The sequence below is a fragment of the Lolium perenne genome, chromosome 5, assembly GCF_019359855.2.
Source record: "Lolium perenne isolate Kyuss_39 chromosome 5, Kyuss_2.0, whole genome shotgun sequence".
In the NCBI taxonomy this organism is placed as follows: Eukaryota; Viridiplantae; Streptophyta; class Magnoliopsida; order Poales; family Poaceae; genus Lolium; species Lolium perenne.
Window position 1 is genome coordinate 61,808,302 of NC_067248.2, and position 26,563 is coordinate 61,834,864.

Genomic DNA, 26,563 nt, shown 5'->3' on the forward strand with positions numbered 1-26,563 from the left:
GCTGCCGGTTCAGCTGCGGCTGTACCGGTAGCGCATTTGCTCCGGTAAGCGGTGGTGGTGGTGGTAGTCTTCCGGACATCAGGTCCCTTGCATCTTTCATCGCACCCTTCTCCATTAACCTCTTGGTCCAGGAGCAATCTTTTGTCAAATGGTTTGCAGGTCTTGCTGGATTTGGTGTGTGCCACCGGCACGGCTGATCTATAACGGATTCCATGGTGTACCTCTCATCATTTTGCCACGGTTTCTTTTCAACCCATTGTTTCTTAGGACCCGCCCACGGCTGCGATCCGGTTTTTTGCCTCTGGCTTCCGCTGGCACCGGAATTATCCTGCACCGCGGCCACTTGCTGCTGACCATACCTCCGATCCGGAAAATCTTCCCTTCTTTTGTAGTGCCGGTTGTCCCGGTATTGATCCTGGCGCGGTTGGCTCATTTGTGCCGGTTCAGCTTGAACCGCCGGTTGCATTGGATCTCCCAACGCATACCTATCTGCCACACGTATCATCTCAGCCAAAGTTGTTGGCATGTTTCTCTGTAGCTTTTGCCACAACGGTGAACCTCTTGTGCATCCATTGCAAAACCAAGCAATGGAATGTGCCTCGATCACTCCTTCGCAGGAGTTCCTGGTGGAGTTACACCGGGTCAGGTAATCCTGATCTGTTTCGTTGGAGCGCTGCACGCATAAAGCGAGCTGCTGCGGCCTGTTTGGCCTCTGGTACGTGCTGCTAAAGTTGCTTACGAAAGCTTCCTCAAAGTCCAGCCAGCCGTTTATGCTTCCCTTTGGCAAATTGTTAAGCCAAATGCGTGCCGGTCCTACCAGGAAAGATGGTATGATTCTCACGGCCCAATGCCGGTTTCCTCCACCTGTCATGGTTCCTCCGCCACCAGCGATGTACACTGTAGTTACATAGTCCGCAAGCCAATCTTCCGGCTTAGTGGTGCCATCGTATGTTTTTGTGTCACGGGGCAACTGGAAGTTGCGAACCGGTGGTTCCTCTTTCATGATCCGCGGGCCAAAGCATTGAGGACCCGGAGGACCTTCTGCCTCGATCATCTCTGACAAGTATACCCTGTCCAGCGTGTGCCTCGCATCCCGGTCTGGCAGGCACCTTTCTCCTAAGCGTTCCCCCAGAGGGTTCCGATAAGCTCCGATCCTTTCCATTCCGGAATTATCTTCATCGTAACGCTCCGGTACCGCGGCTCTTGCCTGCCGGTACCTTGGTGGAGGCATTTCCTCCTCCGCATAAGCTGCTCTTGCTGCACGATAATTTTGCCCGGTTTCACCTTTACCGGCATAATCATTTCCGGCATAGCCATTTCCGGCATAGCCGCGAACTGCCCCTTGGCTTTTTCTTCCGGCCTCGTGTCGCCCGGCTTGTTGTTTTCCGGCAAGAACCAGATCATACACAGTCATTTGCTGCGCATTTACATCTTTTTTCTCTTCTTCTGTTCGGATGGGGGGACGATGCCTGCCCATGCGACTTGCTTCCGGCATTCTTTGCCAAACGCACAGATTTGACATTGCTGCCGCTTTGTTTACGCTAGCATGCTGTTGTTTGTTCCTGAATCATACCAAGCAACTCCCTAACTCGGTCCTGTTGTTTTGCTAATGCATCTCCGGTAAGCGAGTCACACAGCTCTACTGCAGCCCTAGCAGCTTTTATGGTTTTATCCGGACTGCTGTACTTAGGTTTCTCTATGATGCTCAAGGATGCAGAGGTACTTTTGCCGGCAAGGATTTCCTTACGCAGATCCTGATCTAGGTTGCGAGCTCTAAGCCGGTTTTCCGGTACTCTAGCAGGTTGAGCGCTAACAGAAGCAAAGCCATGGGCAGCGTTGTACTCACGTAGGGTTAGGTTCAGCTCGCGCTGCGCCCGTATGATGTCCGCACCTCCGGAGAGCAGCTTCTGCCGTTGCGCCTCCAGCTCCGCCTGAGCTGCTGCCGGATCGATGTTCTGCACGATGGGTGTCGCCAGCATGCTCATGGCCGCTTGGAGAGGAGTCTCCGGTGGCGCTGCAGATGCACACGCAACCGCTTGGTCGCGCTCGGTCGGCGGCTTGGCCGTGCGCGTGGACTTCGTCGGTCCAGCGCCTTCCACCGCAGCATCCTTGCCGGCGTCATCCGCGCCAACCACCAGCACCTCCACGCTGCCGGTGGCGCGACCGATACGAGCTACGGATCTTGGCGGGTCTGGCGCTACTAGCACCGGCGAGAGGCACTGGTGCTCCGGGACGGTGCCGTAGTAGACGCGGTGGCTGCCGAACTCGATGACGCGGCCGTTCTTGGGGAACTTACCGCCGTTGGAGAAGCAGCCAGCGTTGTCGTTGATGAAGTCCATCGAGAAGAGGTGGTAGACGAGGCCAGTGACCACGCGTTCGCCGGAGACGGTGAGGAGGCCCGCCCGAATATGAACTCCAGCAAGCGCAACTGCTGGCCCCACGGTGGGCGCCAAATGTCGTCGTGGTGAACAGACAGATGCCATGGGATGGCTTAAGTTGGGGCCGAATGTGCGCTAGAGGATTCGGGGGAGGGTTTTGGTAACACATGGGTGGAATCCGGATGGAATTCCGGTATCTTTACTAATGAACTTGGCCTTGGCCAGAGGTTGAAGAAGAACAGTACAAGCTCTATCCCTCTACTGCCTCTAGGTTCAGGCTACCATCTAATTGGATCAGATCTCGAATCTCTCTTGCTTGCTTCCTTGCGTACTACTTGGATCCCGCGCAAGGGGGTGCTCCCTCTCCTTATATAGGGGAGAGGGTGGCTTATAGGGGAAGAAACCCTAATGGCATCTTTGACTAGACAAACTACTTTACAAAGCCTCTTTGGCAGCAGGTGACGCCGGTAGACCTTTAATCAGGAAGGGTGACATCCTCTGGTAGCTTTTATGTCATCTTCTACTTTGGCCTCAGAGCTTCGATTAAAGCTGAAGTGCTTCGCTCATCCTTGTCCTCTAGTCCTTGAGAGAATCTTTGACCGGACTACCGATGTGCTACAGTGTAGCCCATGCCAGTACTCCGGTATCTTCTTAGCCTTTTCCGGTATACCCCTTCTGGGATACCGGCATAGTTTCAAGGGATTTCTATTTTCGTGCCCTCAGTTCCTTAGTTGTGCTCAGTTTTCCCCAGCTCCTTAGTTTTTCCTCAGTTTTCACCAAGACCTTGTCTGAAACCATCGCAGGTGCTGCAACAGCTGGTTGCCCGACGGTTGACCGTTATCTTCTGACTAGTGGGGCCACGTAGAGCCCGCAAAGACACGTCAGACCATCCATCTGTGTTTGACCGTAAGCATCGATGTATCCCTGACCAAAACGCGCACGAGTGGGGCTTCGGTATATCGAATGACAAGTGGGGCCATGACGCTGATACAAGGGGCAATACACGGGTAGGAATAGATTTTTAAATGTAGCTCTACAGCGATGGCACGGAGGAGGTGGCATGCGGGGTGCCGAGATGAGATCGACGTCCACAAAGAAATGCATGAGGCGAGACCAGACGCATTAGATAGATATGAACTAGACGCGTTTAACCATGCAAAGAAGAGAAGAAATGGTCGACGACATCGACGACTACCTCAAAACGTTGACTGACCGTGTCGGACACGAACGCGAGCAATGTAGAGAAAACTAGTGTCTCTCCTTTCTGGCGTGTATAGATGGGTGCTCGAAGAGTGTGGTGGCGAAGGGAAAGACCTTGCGGTGGTCTGTGGCGTCCAGCATAGCGGGGCGGCGTGGCCGTGCCCACAGCGGCGTGCATGCATGTTCGGCATTGGCATCAGCATGTACGTTTGGCATTGGCCTCGGCGGTATCTCTGGTGTGTCAGTGATCGAATGAGGGGACGGGATTGAGGGTGCATCCCGACGGTGACCTAGCAGTGGCGGCGAGCATAGCCGTTCTGACCATGCCGATATCGGCATCGGCATCGCTTGGAGGCTGTGGTGCTCGAATCAAGGTAGGATTTGTTTCTTGTACGCCAAAATGAATTTGAAACAAGTTTCGTGTTGAAGGTTAGGTAACAAAAGTTTGTAACTAAGACCAAAATTATACTAGTGCCATGGTGAGGTTCTTTTTGATAGAGCTATACGGTTGGGCAAACTTTTTTGACACTTTTTAGATAGGGTTCCTTGTTGTTACACGTATGGCATCATGTATGGCAAATTTGGGGTCATTTGGAGATGTTCAAAAAAATCACTTTGCTTAAGCGCATGCCGTTTCGTCTCACTGAAACCAGCTTTTCTAACAAGGTGATTTTTTCTACCTTCTCTAAATGACCTCAAATTTCATACAGCTGATCTTCTATACATAGATAGATAGATTGTTTCGTTTTTACATTTTTCAAACTTTTTTATTTCCCTTTATAATACCCAATTGATTTTCAGGTCAAAACCTCGAAAAAGAGCATCATGTATGGCATCATTTTCGCCCTAAATTTCAAATTTTGTGAAACTTTCCCTTTTAGATATTCCTTGTTGTTATAGGTATCGCATCATGTATGCCAAATTTGGTTATGTCTCACTGAAACCAGCTTTTGTAACAAGTTAGGTTTTTTCGACCTTCTCAAAAGGGGTTTTTTCCTACCTTCTCTAAATGACCACAAAAATCATACAGACGATCTTCTATACAAAGATAGGTAGATTGTTTCGTTTTTACATTTTTTTGAACTTTTATTTCCCTTTATAATACCCATTTGATTTTCAGGTCACAACCTCGAAAGTTAACATAAGTAGATGGTGAACCCTTCCAAACTTCAAATACAGAGATAGATAGATTGTTTCGTTTATCATTTTTACCGTGAATAGTAATGGCTACAAGAAATCGGTGATGGTTTATCATTTTTTGCGTGAAAAGTAATGGATACAACAAATCGGTGATGGTTTATCATTTATTGCGTGAAAAGTAATGGATACAACAAATCGGTGATGGTTTATCATTTTTTGCGTGAAAATTAATGGCTACAACTGATAAAGGAGCGACCCACTGGATCCTCCTTAGTTGATGCTCGATCTTTCACAGCGAGAACCTGGGGTAGAGAATCCTCCCAACAACGCGATGAACGCAGCCTGGAGAAGAGGGAACGAATCCAGCAAGCAACGGATCGATGAACGATACGCCTCAAACCAAGAGCTAGACAATCCTTGATGAACACAAGAACCTTCGCAGCGGATATAATAGATAACGGCAGCGCCGTACCCCCGGAGGGATGATACATGTGATCACACGCAATAGGGAAACCCTAATCTTTTGACTAAACTTGAACTCTACTAAACCCTAGCCGTGCCATCTCCTTATATGAGAGGGAGAGCTGGCCGGCCGGCCCCCTTATTGGGCCTAACCTAGTTCGACTTGGACAGGCCCAAGTCAAACAGACTCTATTAAAACCCTAGATGGCCCACAGCATGACCTGGCTACATTATTATCTCCTAATAACAAGATTATAATAAACTACTGGTACAACCTTAGACCCAAATATCATCTCAATGGCTGTCCTAGAGTACCAGGCGCGGATATCCATATCATCTCTCCCCTTCTTCAAGAAGCGTTGTCCCCAACGCGTGAGGGTCTTCTGGAAAAAGGTGACGTGATATGAACACGACACGTCCTCGCCGTCCTCAAGTCTTGCTTGCCTTCCACACCACATCCTCCCTCGCGGCCTTCTTGACTTGATACAGCACTTGGCGCCTCCTTTATTCTCCACATGAGCTTGGGCTTTGGCGCCAATTCCTTCTTCTTCTGAGGTCTTGATGGAACCCTGTGTCGCTGAACATGACCCTGCATAAGATGTGTAATGCCTGGGCCACATAAATGTCTCACACATCCATCCTTGCCTCGATGCATCCGCGGTGTCGCGGAAAACTGGACTGCAGTACACCGAGCACGGTAGTGCCGCTGCCCACTGTCTCCACTGACGCGCTGCGCCACAGCCGGTCTGGGCGCCGGTTGACCGGTCGGCTGACCGGCCCGGCCGGTCCTGGAGCCGGTCGGCCGGCCCTGGCACCGGGCGGAAACCCCATCAACACTGGTTTCTCGAACCTTCTCGCCTCCCACTCCTCCCACACGCATCTGCGCCATATGTACTGGAACATCATCAGCACAAACATCATTAGTCTGCATACTAGCATCAACACAAACTGGAACTGTAGCACATGCTGCAACATCCACATCAACAACAAGTGTAGCTTCATCCGGCTTGTCACCAACAAGAACTGGCTTGTCATCTACAGGCTTGGCTGAAACTTCACCAACATCAATGCTCGGAACATCATGCACCTCTAGCTGCACTTTAGGCTTGTGCAACTTCTCTTTACGCACCACTAACTCCACATCGGACTTGATATGATCATCACCCATAGGCTTCAAAGTCCTCTGTTTGCCACCATGCATAAAAGAATATGTATTTGCTCGCCCAGCATGTGTCACATTGCGATCATACTGCCAAGGACGCCCAAGTAGCAATCCGCACACCTCCAATGGCAACACACCGCAATCGATCTCATCAACATAATCATCAACTGTAAATGGCACACGCACCTTATGAGTAATCTTCAGCATACCACAGCTATTCAACCACTCAAGACGTTTAGGTTCAGGAAGACGCCATGTAGAAAACCCCAATGCTGCCACCATCGCCTTGCTAATGCCATTAGTATAGCTACCACCATCAATCATCAACTTGCAAGCCTTGCCCTTGATAAAGCACTGAGTCTGAAACAAACTCCACCGCTGACTCTTGTCAACTGTCTTGCAAGCATCGCTTTGTACCTTCTTGAGTTGCATATTCAGCCCGCTCAATGGTACATCCTCCTCAACAGTCACAGTAGCGCTCTTGGTATCAGAGCCAGGTTTCCTCTCCTCTGAAGATTTCACCTCAACCTTAGTGACTGTTGGTAGTGGAACAACCTCCTGAATAGGAACTATGCACTTGTCCACTTCCTCTATTGCATGTACAACTCTGGACGACTGCTTACGTTTCTCCATTGGTAACCCGAAACCACCACGAAGAAATTTTTTGAAATCCGCCCAAGTATAAGCATACTCGCCTCTATCAACTGCATCATACCAATATATGTCCAACTCCGCATCCACACGCCGGTGAGCTAGAAGAAAGGCATCATAACCAGTGAACTTCCCTTTGCAGCGACAACATCGTTGGAAACCCAACTCCATGTACTTCTCCCAATCCTTGTACTGCTCAACTGTCGCGGAACGGCGTAAATACCACTTTAGTCCTGACACAGAATGCGGTACGTCCTCCCAACGGCGGATATCAAGGTAATCATTGAAAACATCACCGGATTGCGTGCCACGTGAACACCGTATGCCACGCACATCTTCTCCAAATGAAGCAACAACAGTAGTGGCATCAAGGAGCATCGCCGGAGAAACAGGAGCAGCAGTATCTAGTATTGCTGAAGAAGCAACCGCAGTAACAGGAGAAACCGCCGGAGGAAAAACCGCAGCAGACTGAGCCGTCCCGGCCCAGGGCCCGGTTAGACCGGCCTCCAGACCGGCCAGCCCGGTCCCTGGCCCGGTTGACCGGATGGCAACCGGATCGGATTTATCGTACCGGGCAAAAACCGTATTTTTGCGAACTTCCCGGTTTCCGCCCGGTTGACCGGATTCTACGCCAGGCTGCCCGGTCACTGGCCCGGTTGACCGGATTTCAAACCGGGTTTTTCCTGGTCGCGAAATTTCGTCTTCTTCCCGATTCTGGTCGCGATTTTTCGCGATTTTGACCTCCGAAACAGCCATGGATGACCTCCAAACTACACCAAACAACACCAAAGTTCCTCCAACCAACCTCCTTCGACCGAGAGCCAAACTCCTCCGATCTTAGAGCCAATCTTCTCCGATGTAAACCGATCAAAGAGATCGATCAACAAAACCTCGCCGTGAGCAACCCAGAAAGCTGATACCACATGATAAAGGAGCGACCCACTGGATCCTCCTTAGTTGATGCCCGATCTTTCACAGCGAGAACCTGGGGTAGAGAATCCTCCCAACAACGCGATGAACGCAGCCTGGAGAAGAGGGAACGAATCCAGCAAGCAACGGATCGATGAACGATACGCCTCAAACCAAGAGCTAGACAATCCTTGATGAACACAAGAACCTTCGCAGCGGATATAATAGATAACGGCAGCGCCGTACCCCCGGAGGGATGATACACGTGATCACACGCAATAGGGAAACCCTAATCTTTTGACTAAACTTGAACTCTACTAAACCCTAGCCGTGCCATCTCCTTATATGAGAGGGAGAGCTGGCCGGCCGGCCCCCCTATTGGGCCTAACCTAGTTCGACTTGGACAGGCCCAAGTCAAACAGACTCTATTAAAACCCTAGATGGCCCACAACATGACCTGGCTACATTATTATCTCCTAATAACAAGATTATAATAAACTACTGGTACAACCTTAGACCCAAATATCATCTCAATGGATGTCCTAGAGTACCAGGCCCGGATATCCATATCAACAACAAATCGGTGATGGTTTATCATTTTGGCGTGAAAAGTAATGCCTAAAAGAGTTTATCATTTTTGCGTGAAAAGTAATACTTAGAGAGTGGAAGGTAACCGCCGACAGAGAGAGAGAGGGGTTATCCTGCCCGTTAGATCATACGATCAACGGTCGGCGGGCACGATCCGCGTGACATGGGCTAGACCAATCAGGGCAATGTTGCACGTCTGCCAGAATTTGTGGAGGGAGAGGGCAAAACTGAGTAGTATCAAGAAACCAAGGGCACCTGTGTAATAAACAGACTAAGGGATTCAAATATGAGATTTAAAAATGGAAAATGCGTGTTTTGTACAATGAAACCCATCTTGGCCTACCTCAAACTATTTGCAATACAAATATACATGAGTGTGAGAATTGTGGCCTCATTTAGACAAAGTATGTTTTGGGGAAAGCTGTTTTGGGAAGGGCTTATTGTGGAAAACCATGCACCTTCCCAGCTACTAGGTGATTTTAGAAGTGGCAATTTGTGGTAAAACTTGATTTATCTATAACTTATCTATGTTTTGAGAAGTGGCAATTTGTGGTAAAGACTCCATGAGTAAGTGCCACTATTTTTCGAAATTTTTTGCACATTAAATGACTCATTTAACTAGTTAATTCCATTTGTTGACTCCCTGTTGACCAACCACTTGAGGGTAAAACTGAGCATATTGCACTAGCCAGTATTAGCACTCAAGGGGAAAACTGAGCACACAAAAAATGCTAGTATAATACTCGAGGTTATACCTGAGTATATCTAAATTTCTAGGGTTAGACTCGAGGACGCGTGTTGCGGTGCAGAAATGGACGACGTGCAATTGTTGATGCGTAGACGTGGGTCACGGTGCAGATGTCGAACAGTCGAAGACGTGCAATCGGGGACGCGTGTCGCGTTGCGGAAGTCCAAGACGTGCAGACGTGCAACGGTGGACGCGTAGGACGCGGGTCGCATTAACCACCCCGCACCTTTATAGACGCCTCCTCCCACTATCCTGTCACTCTCACGCGCTCACGCAATGCCGCCTCTCTCACGTCCCATCATCTTCTCCAAAGCAAAAAACCCTCTCCCTCTCCCTCTCCCTCTCCTCTGCCGGCGAGATGGACAAGGAGAATGCCAATCCCATCGTCCACGACGCCGTCGGCTCCAAGCGCGACGCCTCCCTCTTCGACGCCGTCCCCTCAACGGACGTCGCCGCCTCCTCCGCCGGTGCATCGGAGGCTGCTGCCGCCGCTCGCGGTCAGATCCCGCTGGGATATGACCCCTACGAGTATGTCCCGTACGTCCCGCCCCCGAACCCCTACGACACCTCCATGGAGGACGCATGGAGCGAGGTAACTACAGTTTGCTTCCTTTTTTGTTCCCCATTCCTTTTTGAACCCTATTTTTGCTGGTGTAGATGGATCTGTAGATGGATGAGTATTGGGATAATATTTGCGCCGATTTTATTCCATTTTGCTTTGATCCCTTCTTGATTTCGTTTAAGATTTGGGGTTCGGCCGTTCGGTTAATTTATGCAAGTAATAATGGGATCTCAATCAGTTAATTTATGCAAGTAATCGTGGGATCTCAATCAGTTCTTTTATGCACGAATCAAAAAATATCAACCGTTTAATTTTGCAAATAATCTGAAATGTGTTCCAGTTCAGATCTGGAATCTGTTTCTTTGCCTATGATGAATCAATGGGCACAAATTTTTACAGGGAGGGTTCAGCGAACCATTTCTGTGTACAAATCTGTTGTGCATGAGCTTTGGTTCGCTGACTACATCCCTGTAGACATATAATCGTGTCCACTCTAACTGAGGCTGCCTCTGTTTTTCCTAACTTTGTTATCATGCACGTTAGTCATCGTTGCAACTCATTCACTAATAGTTCCCGTTTGATATGGATCAGGTATGCAGCGGCGACGTCGGCAGCGACGACGAGCACCATGACATCAAGACTCGCCAGGTGCTGCGGAGGCTGCAGGTCGGCCAGTACGTCTCCTACTTCGCCAAGGGTGTCTACAGGTGCCCCTTCTGCACTAGGATGCTCGGCGGCACTGACTTCAACTGCCTCCTCACGCATGCCGAGAACATCGGCAACACCTTCCCCAAGGTCGGCGCGTCGGTGAACCCCCACTCCTTCCGCGCCAAGCACAAGGCGCTCGGCATGCACCTCCGCAGCTTCCAGCGGGTGGAGATCTCCGGCGGGCGCATGCCTCCGCTCAAGCCCAAGGTGCCCAAGCAGAGCAACAGGTGGAGGCAGAGCCAGATGGGGTAGGCGGAGTCCTGGACGTGTGCTGCTGCTGCCTCCTCCATTTTGTTGTTGGGATCCCTTTGTTGTTAGCTAGGGACCCCTTGTTGTTATGTTGTTAGTATGATGGTGCTGTGAAGAACCTCGAACCTGTTACTTTGTTTGGCTGCTATATGCAGCTTATTATCTAGGGAGGGATCCCTATTATCTATCCCTATTCTACTATATGACTGTGTGAATTTATCGTACATTCCCTGTAGATTTGCTTCTAGATTTAACTACATACGTATGGACCATATGGAGTACTAGATTTGCTGCCATATTGGGCAAACAACGAGGGCCAAAAGGCACAAATAATTGATACTAATTAGGTGAAAAAATACAGAGAGAAGGAGGCGGAAAAGGTACTCTTAAAAGGGAAAATGCCAATTTGGCCCGAGAGAGACAAAACCCAGCTCCTGCTCACGTGCAACCAAACACTATCTCATCCTGTCCCACGCAGTCCCTTTCTACCAGCCCCACGCGACGCGGGCCCACTCGACGTGGCCCCACACGTCAGCACGGAACGGTCAACTAAACGAGAATCCTGCCGTCTGAGCTGCTTCTGCGAGTTTCAAACAAGGACTTGGGGAAAACTAAGGAAAAACTAAGGAACTGGGGAAAACTGAGCACAACTAAGGACCCGAGGGCACGAAAATAGAAATCCCTAGTTTCAATGGCATGATCTTAACTTCTTAGTCCGGAATAAACTTTAAACCGGTACCTCGATAGCCTAAGCAAGGCTATTCCGGCATGCCTTTGGCATACCGGAAGTCACCCCCCCAACACCGAAGTTTGTTCGGAGTCTCGGATGGGATCCAGGACATCACGAGGAGGTCCGGAATGGTCCGGAGAATAAGATTCATATAAGGGAAGTTGATTTCTAGGTTTCGGAAAAAGTTCGGAATTTGTCCGGTGATAGACCGAAAGGTTCTAGAAGGTTCCGGAGGGGTCCACCATGGGTCCCACGACCTAGGGGGCCCACATCGGCTGAGGGGGTGCTGCCCAGCCCTAATGGGCCAGGCGCACCAAGCCTCAAAGGCCCAGGCTGGCCAACCCCCTAAACCCTAAAGGGGGGATCAACTTGGGGGGGGGAGATTTCCCTCTTCCCCCCACTTGGCCGCCGGCCCTAACCCTAGATGGGGAAGGGGGGCTATCCCAACCGACCATGCCCCCTATATAAAGAGGGGAGGGGGTGGCCGGCTACTTGACCCTTGACCAAGCCCTGGCCGCCCCCCTCTCTTCCTCCACCATATTGTTGTTCCGGCTTGGCGAAGCCCTGCAGCTTTTCTCCTCCACCACCACCACCACGCCGTCGTGCCGCTGGGATTCCGAGGAGATCTACCACACCTCCGCTGACCGCTGGAACAGGGAGAGGACGGGCTTCATCGACACCGTACGCACGACCGAGTACGGAAGTGCTGCCGGATTGCAGCACAGACGATCGAATACATCAACAACGAGATTAATCTCGTAGGCTTTGGAATCTTCGAGGGTTAGTCTTGCAATCTTATCGTTGCTTCGATCTTGGTAGATTAGATCTTGCTTCTTCCTAGATTGGATCTTGGTTTTCGTTCATGTTCACGGTAGAAATTTTTTGTTTTCCATGCAACGAACCCTTCAAATCGGGCGCAACATCTCCCCTGTTAATGGTGGGCAGCGGCCGCGTAAGCAATTAACCCCCAAATCAGCCCCAAATCGATAACGATAACATCAAAAGATGGGGCGCATTACTGATTTGAAGCACCGTCTCGTCCCTCCATCTGATTCAGCCCGCGCTTCTCTCGATCCGCCCAGATACGCAGATTCTAAATCGGCAACAAAACGGAACATCAGGCCAAGATCCAGGGGATGAGACTAGGGTTTCGCAATTACTCACTTGCAGACGCTCCGCCGCCGCCGAGATGAAAAAGCAGGCCCGCCGCTCCCAGTTCACCACGCGCGAGTCGAGCAGACCGTTGAGTCGTGCGGGACCCTCAGTCGTGATCGGTTGACTCTACATGACGTGGACCATGGTGGACCCCACTTGTTATAACCCTCACTATCCTAACCTAATCGCATCCTAACTAAGTTTCTTAACCCGCATCAGCTGCCTATCGCATGCGAGCTATTTGAAGCAGAAAAATGACGCATGGTAGCTATTTGAGCCAACAACGTCGCACCATGGAGAATTTCACTCAACTGTGCCGCATAGGAGCTATTGGCCCCCATCCCAGACACTGTCCAGACCTGCCTAGGCCCGAGCACATCCTCCATCCCTATCCATCTTTGTCACGTGCGGAGGACGGGCTTGGCCTCCTCGTACCTCACCACAAGAGAGGAAGGAGATGGCAAAACAGGATATAAGGGCAAGATAGAAGAAAAGAAGAGGCTCCATTGCCTCCACCAACGACCCTCTTCGCCGCGTGCGCCGACTGGTCCAGCTCTCCATCCTTCCTTCAGCATACCATCACCTCTCTTGCAGGTACTCACACCTCTCTTTCTCCTGATTAATCTCTTTTCCTTTCTCTCTCTCTCATCTTTGTGTTTGCAGAATATTTTTAACTATGCATGCAAGATGTTCGATGAAAACCCAATCAGTCTATAAGGGAGGATAAATCCCAATTCCTTATTTGGATTTGCTATGTGACTTGCCTGAGCAACCTGTCATTGATCAAATATATGAGTAAATTCCTGGGAGATATGTTTTGTTGGATTGCTTAAGACATGGATCACGTAATATTTCTCAGAATTAAAGCCCAGTTCCTTTAAAACTATGCCAATCCAGACTTTTGTGTGATAATTAATTTACATCTCAAGTTCTTACTATCTTTCTGATTTCATTTGTGCGTTTTACATTTTAGTCTGTATTTACAGATTCACCAAAGAAACGATCAAGGTAACCAATCTGAGAGATACTCACTGATTTCGACTTGCGGAGCATGTGTCGGTTGGCTTGACTATGATGCCTGCATTATAGGGATTTCTGGAATTCTCTTCGTGTCGGATTCAAAGTCGAGGTGAGTGGATGAGCTTAAGCTAAATGGGGCTAACACTTGTCTTTTTCTATCTCTTGTGATTCAGACTGTAGGAACAACTAAATGATTGAATTGTAGTTCTAGGTTGACCCAACAAGTGGGAGGGAGAGATATCACAGATTGGTGGCAGTTTATGTCTGGGGGCTTACGGCAATATCTCCGAGGGTGGAGTAAAAATATGGGAAAGGAACAGAAAGCGCAGAAACTTCACCTGCTGGACCAAATTAAACAGTTGGATGACGAGGCCGATTCAACAGGCCTGGAGGAAGAGGGCTGGGCCTTCCGCTACTATCTTGAAGACCAGCTCCTCAATATTTACCGCAGCGAGGAAGAGTACTGGCGTCAAAGGGGACATGTTCGGTGGTCGCTTCAAGGGGATGCGAACATGGCCTATTTCCATGCAGTGGCAAATGGTAGAAGGCGAAAATGCTTCATTTCTTCTCTGATGACTGAAGGTGGACCAATTTCTGATAAGACTCTTATCCAAGAGCACATCTACGCCTTTTATAGAGACCTGTTAGGTTCGGTGTCTCCGCGACGGTGTGGCCTATCTCCTCACACCTGGGAGGGGCTACCCAGGGTGAACCACGCGGAGAACCTCAACCTTGCCCTGACTTTCTTCGAAGATGAATTATCTGAGATTGTCAAGGCAATGAAAACGGACACGGCACCGGGGCCTGATGGTTTTCCCGTGGCTTTTTTCCAGAAATGCTGGCCTCTTATGAAACACGGGGTTTTACATATTCTGAACGATTTCATCCTCGGGAGGATTGACATCACCCGTCTCAACTATGGGGTGCTATCCCTAATCCCCAAAGTGTCAGGCGTGGACAAGATCTCTCAGTTCAGCCCCATTGCTCTCATCAATGTGATTTTCAAGATTGTATCAACGGCATTTGCCCTCAAAATCGACCCCATTGCGCATAGAGTCATCAACACTAACCAAACCGCTTTCATCAAGGGGAGGTTCATCCTGGACGGTGCTCTGGATCTCCAAGAGATTATTCACGAGCTCAAACACAAGAATCTAGGGGGCATCTTGCTTAAAATCGATTTCAAAAAAGCGTATGATAGAGTTAATTGGGAGTTCATGGTGGAAGTGCTGCGTGCGAAAGGGTTCGACGCTGGGGCAGTCCACATGATTATGCAGCTTGTCACGGGCGGCCACACTACCATATCCATCAATGGGGAGGTGGACCCCTCTTTTCGCAACAAAAGGGGTTTGCGCCAAGGGGGCCCGCTCTCGCCTCTGCTCTTTAACTTCATGGCGGATGCCATATCGATTATGCTTTCCAAGGTGTGCGCCACCGGCCACATTTAGGGAGTTGTGTCTCACTTGGTTCCAGGAGGAATCTCTCACTTACAATATGATGACAACACCCTCATTCTGATCCAATACAACGAACACCAGATTAGCAACCTGAAGTTTATGCTTGTGTGCTTTGAAGAAATGTCGGGGCTCAAGATTAATTATCATAAGAGCGAGGTTATGGTTATGGGGCAACCTCCAGATATCATGCAAAAGGTTGCAGATATGCTCAATTGCAAACTTGGAGAATTTCCTTTCGTTTACTTAGGGCTACCTATCTCCGATCGTAAGCTCACCATGGATCAATGGATGTTTTATGTACAGAAATTAGGTACCAGGATTGAAACTTGGCTTGGGAGGTTTCTATCCTCGGGAGGAAGACTCATTCTATCCAATTCTTGCTTGGCCAGCCTCCCTATGTTCGCGATGGGATTGTTTCTGCTTCAGGATGGAGTCCATGCGAAGTTTGATTCTCACCGCGCCCGGTTCTTTTGGGAAGGAGTTGGGACGAAACGTAAATACCATCTAGTTAACTGGCCAGCTGTCTGTAGACCCAAGGAAGCAGGCGGGATGGGTATTATCAACTCCAAGAAAATGAATACGGCTCTTATGTTAAAGTGGATTTGGAAGCTCTACCAAGGAGACAACTCGCTCTGGGTGCAGGTTATCTCCACCAAATATGTTGAGGCCAGGGACATTTTTTCAGGCATGAGCCGTGGGGGCTCGCCGTTCTAGAAAGCTTTACACAAAATCAAACACTTTTTCAAGTTAGGAGGTAGACATCAAGTTCGTGATGGTAGGCGCACACAGTTCTGGCTCGATTCTTGGGCGGGCCCAAGACCCCTTGGAGACCAGTTTCCAACTCTGTTCAGCATCTGCGACCACCCCAATATCTCGGTCGAGGCGGCCTGTAGCCCGGATAGGGGTATCCGCTTCCGCATAACCTTTAACCAGCTCGCCTCGGACGAATGGAGATGAATGCAGCCGATCCTCAATAACACCACTCTATGCCAGGGGCAGGACGCTATCTCCTGGGGGTTGGAACCTTCAGGAGCCTGGATCATCCCACCCCGGAAGAAAGCTCTGTTGCATCGATGAGTAACGATGAATGGAAAGCGCTTGTGGACCACTGGAATAAACCCCAAACGAAGGTCTCTTCCTTTTCTACAACCAATTATTTGCCTTGTACATGATTATGTCTACAGTAATTAGTTCTACCATTCGTGCAGAAGATATGTGCTAACAACAACAAAAAATCATGCAATGGTCCAGTTTCATCAAGCAACTGGGTCGCACAGCTATGCAGTGCATCTACAGAATTTGGTAAGCCAAAACCTATCTGAACGGAATATTGTGATGGATGTTTCAAGCTTGCATTTCTGGATAATTCTACGTTGATCACATTCATTGCGCTACAATGTAATTTTCAATTCTGTGCTTGCTTCATGTATGTCTATTATTTCAGGGAGACCCGGACAATAATAAAGAGCCCACTCCTTTGGAAATATTCAAGGAGTGCCACTTAAGCCGGAAAAATGGCTTCTCCACCACAGTACAAGATGCAATTGTAAGTAAGCTTTTGGCTCCATGTAAGTTGAATGTTGTATCCTGCTGCTTTTGATAACCTTTGATTTTCTTAATTGCAAACCAAGGCTGAAATGGAAAAGCAGCTCTGAACCTACGGCAGATGGAGGACAAAAGAGTGAGGCCCAGGTTGTATCCGAGGTCCTCTCAAGGAATACAACCAAACCTAGTTTTCTTTGAAATGCAGGGCTCGTGTGTTCCTCTGGATCAAAGATTAGCAACCTGGTTGCAGGTCTGGAGATAGAGAAGAGGGAAAGCGCAGAGCTGCTGGATATTGTGAGCAGTCAGCGTGATCAAATGGATGAGCTTAGTAGCAAGGTAGAAGAAGGAGAAAAGAATCGTGCCATCATGGAGGCAAGGATTGAGCAGTTCAGCCAGATAATGCTCACGCAAAGTTAGAAATTCTAACCCAGGTAATGTGGTGACCTGGTGGTGCAGTGTTCGACGGTTGAACTGTTTGGTGATGCGGTGGTGCTAACTGAACTGTCGTTCCGATGCTGCTCATTGGACAAAGATTGTACTATATTATAGATACAGTGCAAATTTTACCTGTAATAATATGTAGGCGCCTGTATTTTTTATCCTGTAGTGTTCTGTTCTGCAGGTTTGTGCGAGCCACTATTGGCCGTGAATGTTTATCGGCCGATTTGTTCTACCCAGGTGGGCCGCTAGAGACATTGTTAACATGCTGTAATAATTAGTTGGGCCGAATTTTGTAAAGTGACCTTCTTTATCTGGGTTTTTTCTATATCCTAAATGGGCCGCCGTAGCCCATAACAGTGTAAACGAAATGGCCTGCCATCCTCCTGTGGGCAATAATCAATTTTTATTGACGCCGGATGACTGGGCCTACTAAATGGACCTTACTTTCTGTACAATTGGGCTTCTGTTCATGGGCTGCAGTAAGTCATAATGGGCCGTTCGTGATCACTGAGCGAAGGCCCAACGCAAGGGAAGTACAGCATGGGCTGTAGTTTCTGCAAAATGGGCCAAACTAAACAGTGCAAACGGCCCAAATCAACTGCCACGTGTCCGTTTTGGATTGGCCAACGTGTCGACATCAAATCAAAACGTGGCATGAGTGGCCATTCAACACGTGTCGAGCTAAAACATGGCACACGTGGACAGTACGTGTCGATTGCTTATTGGTCGGCACGAAAAGTACAAAGTTGCAACGTGTCCTTATGTAATTGGCAAACTACTGCCGAAAAAGTTGTCCCATATGGCAAATAGAAATTGGCCACGTGTGTGATGACATCGCGCGACAAGACTGACACCTTAATCATTGGCGCGACAACATAATCATTGGTCTGACACAGCCGACACCATGGTCTCCGCCAGGGGGTACCGCCCCTATGACGGATATCCGCCGTGACGACTATGTGGGCCGACTGGGCTTTGGGCTTGGGCAGGTCGTCATGGATCCATGAAGGGAAAATCTAACCGTCAGTATGACCATCTGTGACGCGAGATCCGCCACGGTCCTGCAAACCATCAGAAAGACCTCTCCGTGACGGATTTTGCACATTCGCTGACGAACTAAATTTTTACTAGTGTATATAGTCGTTTTAAGGCGAAGTACGTAGGTTTGCGAAAGAATCAGGGCAAACGGGCGATCGACGTTTAAAAGAGCATGGGTGGCGATGCCATCCTGGTCTCTTTTGGCCCTTAGGCATCTCTATGTGAGCTTCCAGGGCCCATGTTGCTTCTCCCGATGAAAAAGTGACGCTCCGAAAATCCCAGGTCAATTTGACTCTGTATAGGTCTCTAAAAGTGAAAAATACACAAATCAAGGTTTTCCTGTTCTACATCGTTATAACCCAAATAAATGGGATCATTGGTAAATCTCCATAAATCAATGTAAAACATGGTATTATCATCATATATGTTGCAATATATGTCGGAATTCGATATGATAAAGGACAAAGTTCATGCATGCATTTTACATGCATCAGTGGTATGCACGGTTAGAAAATTAAATGGTAGATATTACTTCAACATATCGGGAGATGATCACTAGATCACTACCCCTTTGCCTAATGGTCTATTCTCTATCGAGGATGGGCGTTTGCATTATGATACGCAGGTTGAGGCTAGTCTACCACAACAACAAATTAAATGAACCGCACGGAGAAGAGGAAATTGAACAAGAACATGCAGGACCTGAACAAGAGCAACAACCACTCCATGACTTCACCACCTATCAGGACATGTACGCGCTCGACGGAAGCATTGAGAACATGAGAAACCTCGCCATCAACCTTCGAGACTCCACCACCGATCTTGCTTCCCAGTCACTCATTGGATCAGCCAATGAAACTTTGGGAACTATCCTCCACCGTCACAATGAGCCCAACAAGAGGGCTTGCAAAATCCTAAGCTTGGGGATGTGTTCCTCAAGCATTTTTATTTGTGTTGAATAAATTTGTACTCCAGCTCTTTGAAAGAGCTTTGAAACACTCGTGCTGGTTTTTTCCAACACTTTGCTTTTTATTTGCTTTCTATTTTTAGTTTGTTTTCCTTTTATTTGTTTTAAGTTCCTTACTTTGTCACCAATCTCTTTTATTTTTTTCCTCTCAACCCCAAGTTCACAAAATACAAAAAGATTTTTTCCTTTTATCCTTTTTCTTGAAAAAGTTGATTTTCAATTGCCTATTTGCTTTGATATTATTAATGAGAGTGATCTACTAAGATTTTTGAAGGAGCACATCGTAAGGAAGAGAAATGTGAAGTCATCTATAAGAGGTATGTCTTGCGTCTCCCACTTTGAAAGTTTGAAATTGTTTATGCTACTTATTAGACTTGTTAAAATATAGTATTAGTGGGACTGCTTTGAAATAATTGGAGTAGAGTTTTTATTTGCGTGCTTAAATAATTGTAAAGCTCTTACTCTAGTTTATTTATTTAACCGAGTTTTGCCTTGGAAACAATATTGCCAAACAAGTACAAACAAGAAAAAGTCTAGAATTATGACTTGTATGATGGCTAATTGTCTGAAGGGTTTAACTTTGGAGATACTTAACTCCATAGATATAGTGATAGACTTGATAGCACTCTTGATAGGAGTTGTTTGATAGAACTGAAGTCTAGTGGTAGCTAAGATGCATGCCAAGCTGTAATGTTGTGAATCAAGTATGATAATTCTTAAAGCTTGTCTACAAACTGTGGTGCACACTCTTGGGATGCTAAAAATTCCTCTGGCTTATGAATGATTTGAGGTATAAATTCTAGTTTCACCTATTGAGTTGAAGGCACGGGTAGCCAGCTACTCGTGTGTACTATTAGCCCCTTGAGTGTTACAAAAATATTACTAAAAGTTCATTCATGACTCTTGATTGGAAACTATCATTGGAATCCAAAAGTATCACTTCTAAGTCTTGGCATGGACTCTTTACTATTAGATGAATTTTCTTGAAAAGCAATGAATATATAGTAAGTGTTTTGATAGTCTTGATCTATTAATGTGGACGTAAATAAGATACTTGATTGCTTACACCTCTTTTGATATGAATTCTCATACTTAATTTTGATGATAACAAACTTCCTAGTGTTCCTTGGCATACTGAGAGTTAACTACTTAAGCTAGAGTGATTGTTTACACAACTAGTTATGCATGCTCGTAAATCTTTATTGTGATTGTCTCGAGTTACCGCTGCTGGTATTATATTCTTGGCACTTCTCTAACTATGCTAAGATTTTGAATGGAAGAAGTGACGGACTCATAAGGATACCACTTGTAAGTGAGCTTACTTTCTCGTTATTTTGGTTTTAAATGCCAAGTTCCTTATGGTTCTTTGTTTCTTGCTCAAGGACGATCAAGTTTACGCTTGGGGAAGTTGATGGATGTTAAATACGCCATTTTTTCTCGCGTTTAAACCTTTATCTAAGTCAAGAAATTGACTAAGTTTACCTCTCAATGTATTACTAATGACTAATTGTTGCAAAGATGTGCAATCTCTTCTATCTTTGAATGGTGTGCAGGAAATCATGTCATAATGATAAATGGACCTGCAATAACTGAAGAAAATCGCATCACAAGTGCAGCAAAGTTGACCAGGCATCAAAAGTCGGTTCCATAAGGTTTAGCGGACACTGGATGGGCAAGCCCCGCCCATACCGTCCGCCCGTACTGGCCACCACAACGTTCCTAAGGTCAAACCCTATAAGTTCTATGAAGGACCCGATGCCAAGGAGAGAGCCATTCATCGCCAAACAGAGCCGACATCCATCAGATCCATCTACACCACACCGGAGGAGATCCACCACCATAGTTCATCTATTCCATCTCCCATCTCCTCCATAGCCATAACCATCACCATTGTAATAGAGATCTCCTTGAGAATTGGTGACCATTCTAAGAATATTGTGATTTCAATCCAAGTATTTGCCACAATGATTTCTATCTTTGATCTTGATATTATGTGTGAGTAGTCCTCACGGGCTGAAGGTTGGGGTGAATCCTATCAACATTTATATGCATCTAATCTCAAATATATGTGTAAGGATTGAATAGGAGTTTCGCAATCTTGTATCCTTGCCCCTTTGCCTCGATTCGATGTTCTACAGGTACCCATGTCTATCGGATCGATCAAGGGGAGAGGTGGGATGAGTGGAGAATGCGGCGTGCTACAGTGAAACCTCTATGACAGAAAGGGGAAAGTAATGGTAGATGTTAGTGATTCATTCGGGATCAACAACACAATCATCTAGCTTAATGCTTTGGTCTATAGTCATTTACTTAATAATTGTTGTTACTCGCGGCTGTGGGAATAGTGGTTGGACCAAAGAGGCTCTTGTCACCTCTGGCTTTAGGGGCAAGAGTATTTACGGATGTGCTGCTCACAAATCTCTTATCTCTATTTTATTTAGTACACATTTGTACTTCATTTCTATATGTATGCATAGCTGCATGAGAATTCTTAACCCTAGTCTATTTCCATCCATTGAACACAACCCAATTAAGAGTAAACTAGATAGGTCCGGTAAACCTAAAATAAAATCAACTATCAAGTCTTGTAGACGTTTCCTTTACACCACGGTAGCAGTGCTTACCAAGGTTCGATTAAACCTAGATCTTCTAGGAAAAAATGTTATCATACTACAGTCTATAATCCGGATCGAAGGTATCAAAAAGCTACTATGTTGCATCTGTAATACCGATCGAAGGTATTAGGGGTGTTGGTCAACACTCGTGCAACAACCGTAGTACTAAGTATCAGGCTCAATAGTACTAACTACGGGATGCACCCCTGCTTCAAAACCTATTCGTATGTCAATCAGTGCGCCCCAACGCTGAAGCCCCCAGGCCGGACCCGAGCGAACACTCACAAGGACGCTCCCTCCCTTGGGTGCGCTTTGTACGGCTAGGCACAAACTCAGTTGTCCAGGGAAACGAGAAATTGAAGAAGACGAAACTACGAAAGAGCAGCAAACTTAGAGAGTAGTTCTTTCGTGAGCACTTATCTTCTTAAACTCACGTAGATGTTGTTGCTCAAGTTGAGCTACATGAAGGTGATGCTCCTCCCCATGAGCCTTATGTCGTTCCCGGGGAAACTACAGGAATGGCCTTTCAGGTGGGTCTCTAGTCACATAACCAAGATTTTCTCACCCCTTGCGAATGACAGCTCATCTTCTTTGATCTGAGCGCACCGGTCGACCAGCGCGAGCAACTCCAACATTGTCTCGATACACCTGACCTTTGAATCCCTCCGAAGGAGCGCATTATGAAGGGTCGTGATGAACATAGCTAGTGGCGCATCATGCACGGTGTCGGGGATCAAGCTGAAATGACATAGAAACTCTCAAAGGCGCTCGCTCGATCGTCGGTGTAGCTCTAGGAGTTCACCAGTTTTGCCGGGCCGGTGCCTCCCTTGAGGCAACAATATTCCCCAGCAGGGTCTCCACGAAGCATGGTAGATAGGGCGCCCATGAAGAATGATATTCGATGCCACCGCCGAGGATCTAACAGCCCAATCAAGTGGTCCTGCTAGTGCTTCCCTAGCTCACCGGGGGGTAGTGAAAGCCAAGGCTCGGTGGTCTCCACCAAGCCTCCAAGTGTGTCGTGAGCTAGAACATGCAATGGCTCGGAGGCTTCCATCAATCCCCCAGTGGGTTGTTTTCCTGCTCTGAGTTGGCGATGATTCCTCCTAATCGATGGATTCGATGCATTGCCTGCTCTTGACAAAGAGGCACGAAGAAAACCGCCTTGCTTGCACCCCTACCTGTCGTGAATTCCAATACCAGAGAATAGAGCTCCCCTTTCAGTTTGGTAGGGGTGCCGAGCAGGCGAGCTTGGTCGACGAACGAGACGATGAGTAGAATCACATAGGGACACATGTTTCTACCCAGGTTCAGGCCACGATGTGCGAAACCATACATCCCGCAACTTTGATGTATATGGTGGATCTCAACTGATACAAAGCTCATTCAGCCGGTTCATTCCCTTGTAAGCCTTCTTTTCCCCAATTCCACGTAGCCTGGGCCTCCTTTTATATTGTCAAGGAGTCACCACATGACGTTTCCTGGATCCACGCGGTGAGGTGTCGCGTACATGGGCTCAACATTGCGGTGTGGAACTATCTGCCGACGAGATGCGATGTGTAGTCAGGAGCACAGGTGCAGGCCGGATCTTGGCTGCCGGTAGTCATTTTTGGTGATGGGGCCACCTCTTCTGTGGATACTGTCGACAGGTCTTTGATGAGGCTTCTGGCCAGAGCCCCACGAAGGGTCCTTAAGCCTCAGTAGTTGTGGTCCAGCCATTGGATCCAGGGACCACCGGTCCCCTGCGGAGATGACAAATGTATGAATGTACACCCTCATATTTTTAGAATTTTTTAAACATTTAAAATATGTTTATCCACTGGGTGCATCTACACCTATCAGGTAAAATGGATTTTGGTGCTATATCAATTTTTTCTAGGACCAAGACCTATGTTCGTTACTACAAACAATCTCTGGAGGACTAAGCAGCCGTACATGAAGAATTGGTGACACTGAAATACCATTGGATGCTTTAACTATACCATGGTAATCCAACTTTCTAAACTCATTTTTTTTATTACATGCTCTCTCTCTCCACTCATGGAAAAATGAGAATAACAGGAAAGACATGTGTCGTAGTTCATGGGTGACAAGAATCTGTGTTGGGCCGTTCCTTCGGCTGCTAGATCTCTCATCTCGTTCCTTACTTCCTTAACGGGCCAATAGGTAGATATTCACTTTGGACTTTTGAAGTCCACATACGGCTGATGGTGGAGTAGCCTGCATAGTAGCTTGGAGTCGGGCTGGTTATGTAATAGCTCGATTATCCTAAAAAATGTAATAGATCGATGACCGTGTAGGAACATAATGTTAGTACCCGATAGATATTGGGCTGGTCATGTAGTCCAAAATCAACACGTAAATCACCCTGGGTAGCCAATAGACGCTCGACACAATCTGCCGATCTGATCCTGGGCAGTTTAGGGAAGCTTCGGCGATTACTATGGTTGATATCACACATCCTGGGAGCCTGGAGCCTATGGCAGTCCGTGAGGCCCTTGCTCTCACTGTTGATCTGGGAGCCTGGAGCCTATGGCAGTCTGTGAGACCCTTGCTCTCGTTGTTGATCTGGATATTGCCAAGTGCAAGATTGCTTCACACTGTCTAAAGGTAATCAAGGGCATCCAGGAGCCAGCTCTTGGAGATTTTAGCAATATCCTTCGAGAGATTATCGGGGAGCGAGCCAAAGAGGGGAGTTTCCTTCGGCCAAGAGAGCCGGATATTGAACAAAGAGGCTTATTCCCTGGCATGCCTAGCTTTTTTTCGAAATGGGGGTCTACCCCGGCTTCTGCATCATGATGATGCACACAGCCCTTTATTAAGAATTTAAAGTAGTAATGTTTACAAATCACTCATCATCAAGGATTGATACTAGAATCAACCAACGAAAGAAACACATACTAAGACTAGTAATCAACATAGCCTTCTAGTATGTCGCCAACCAGTCTGGCACAAGATATCCTGAGCGACCATCAGGAGCCGTGTGTAACCAGAAGCCACGGCATCCCGCTGCCCCTCCGGAGACAGTAGGGCCCATAGTTGGACCCAATGGGAAACCATATGGATAACCTGCAAGAAATGAAAAGAAGGTTTTTTATTAAAAATTATATCATTCCTGCTCCTCCAAATAGACCAACATAAAGCAGAAACCCCAATCCGGATATATGCCTTAGATTGTCTAGCTACTCCATTCAACCAGTTACCAAACATATTGGTAATATTGGTGGGAGGTGGAAGATCATAAGTAAAATTCACCGTGCGCCATAGGAGTTTGGCTAAGGGGCATTCAATAAAAAGGTGTTGAATAGTCTCTTGTTCCCCACAGAAGACACACTTTGTACACCCATTCCAATGACATTTAGCTAGAATATCTTTTGTTAGCAACACCTTATTACTCAAGAACCACATGAAAATCTTAAATTTTAACGGAACTTTAACCTTCCATAGATATTTTCTCAGAAAGGGGGTATGATCACACATAAGATCCTCATACATCGACTTCACTGTAAACAAACCACTAGATGTCAAATTCCAAACAAAACGATCATCCTCTTCAGTCAAATGTACCATCATTAATTTCCGACATAGTTGTAGCCATGAGGACCACTTATTACCATTTAGCAATCTTCGAAACGTAATATTCAATGGCGATTGACCAAGAACCTGTTCAACTGTGACATTTTTATGGTGGGCAATATTATATAGCGACGGATGCTGTTGAGCCAAAGAAGTCTTACCTAACCAGGTATCTTCCCAAAAACGAGTACTGCTACCATTACCCACTTTGAAAGAACCCCTAGAAAAAAACTCCTGTTTGACCTCCATTAGTCCTTTCCAAAAAGGGGAGTCAATAGGTCTCGCTTGAACCTTCGATAATGTCTTATGTCTCAGGTATTTATTATGTAGCAATTCCTGCCACACTCCGTCCTCATTAAGAAGTTTAAACAGCCATTTACTCAATAAACATCTGTTTTTGATCTCTAGGACTTCAATACCTAAGCCCCCCTGATCTTTAGGTCTACAAACAATGTTCCATTTTGTAAGCCGGTATTTTCTTTTGTTTTCGTCAGACTGCCAAAAGAATCTAGATCTATAGTAGTCCAAACGTTTCCTTACCCCAACAGGTATTTGAAGGAAAGACAACATAAACATCGGTAAGCTAGTTAATACTGAATTGATAAGCACTAACCTATCACCATAGGATAGTAACTTCCCTTTCCAGCATCCTAATTTACTCTCAAACCTTGTTTCTACCGGATAACATTCTTCTAAAAATTTCCAGCATCCGCAAGATCAGTAACTCCCGGAGATTGTCCTAGAGATTGCATTGGCGCACGAGCTTTGCACATGTAGTCGGATCGTCAAGCACGAACTCCACGAACAAATCGATCTATCCACGTCTCATCGAAAGATCGGCCATATTTGCCCTATCAAGTGGCATGCCTAGCTACTACACTGAGCGCCATGTTTGGTTCTTAGCCCCTCCAGAAGGGCTTAACATTCTTCTAAAAATTTCTAGTACGAAGCAGTATATTCTATAGAAAAGGTAATAGTGGCTCAAGGATACCATGTACCTCGGGAGACCTGGATCAACATACATTGTGGGTTGATGGTGGAGCAGTAAGTCCCTGATGCAGGGTAGCACTCCTCGAGGTGCCATCGATACGCATCGTTGGGGATATTCTCCCCAGATTCAATGTAGTCCATATGTGAGGAATCGATGGAGTAGTCCTCCTATGCCACCTTTCTGGTCTCAATTGCATAGGGAGGTCACGTCTTGATGATCCTCCTACATGCATCCTTGACTTCCTTCATCTGGAGCTCCTCTTCGACCTGATTTG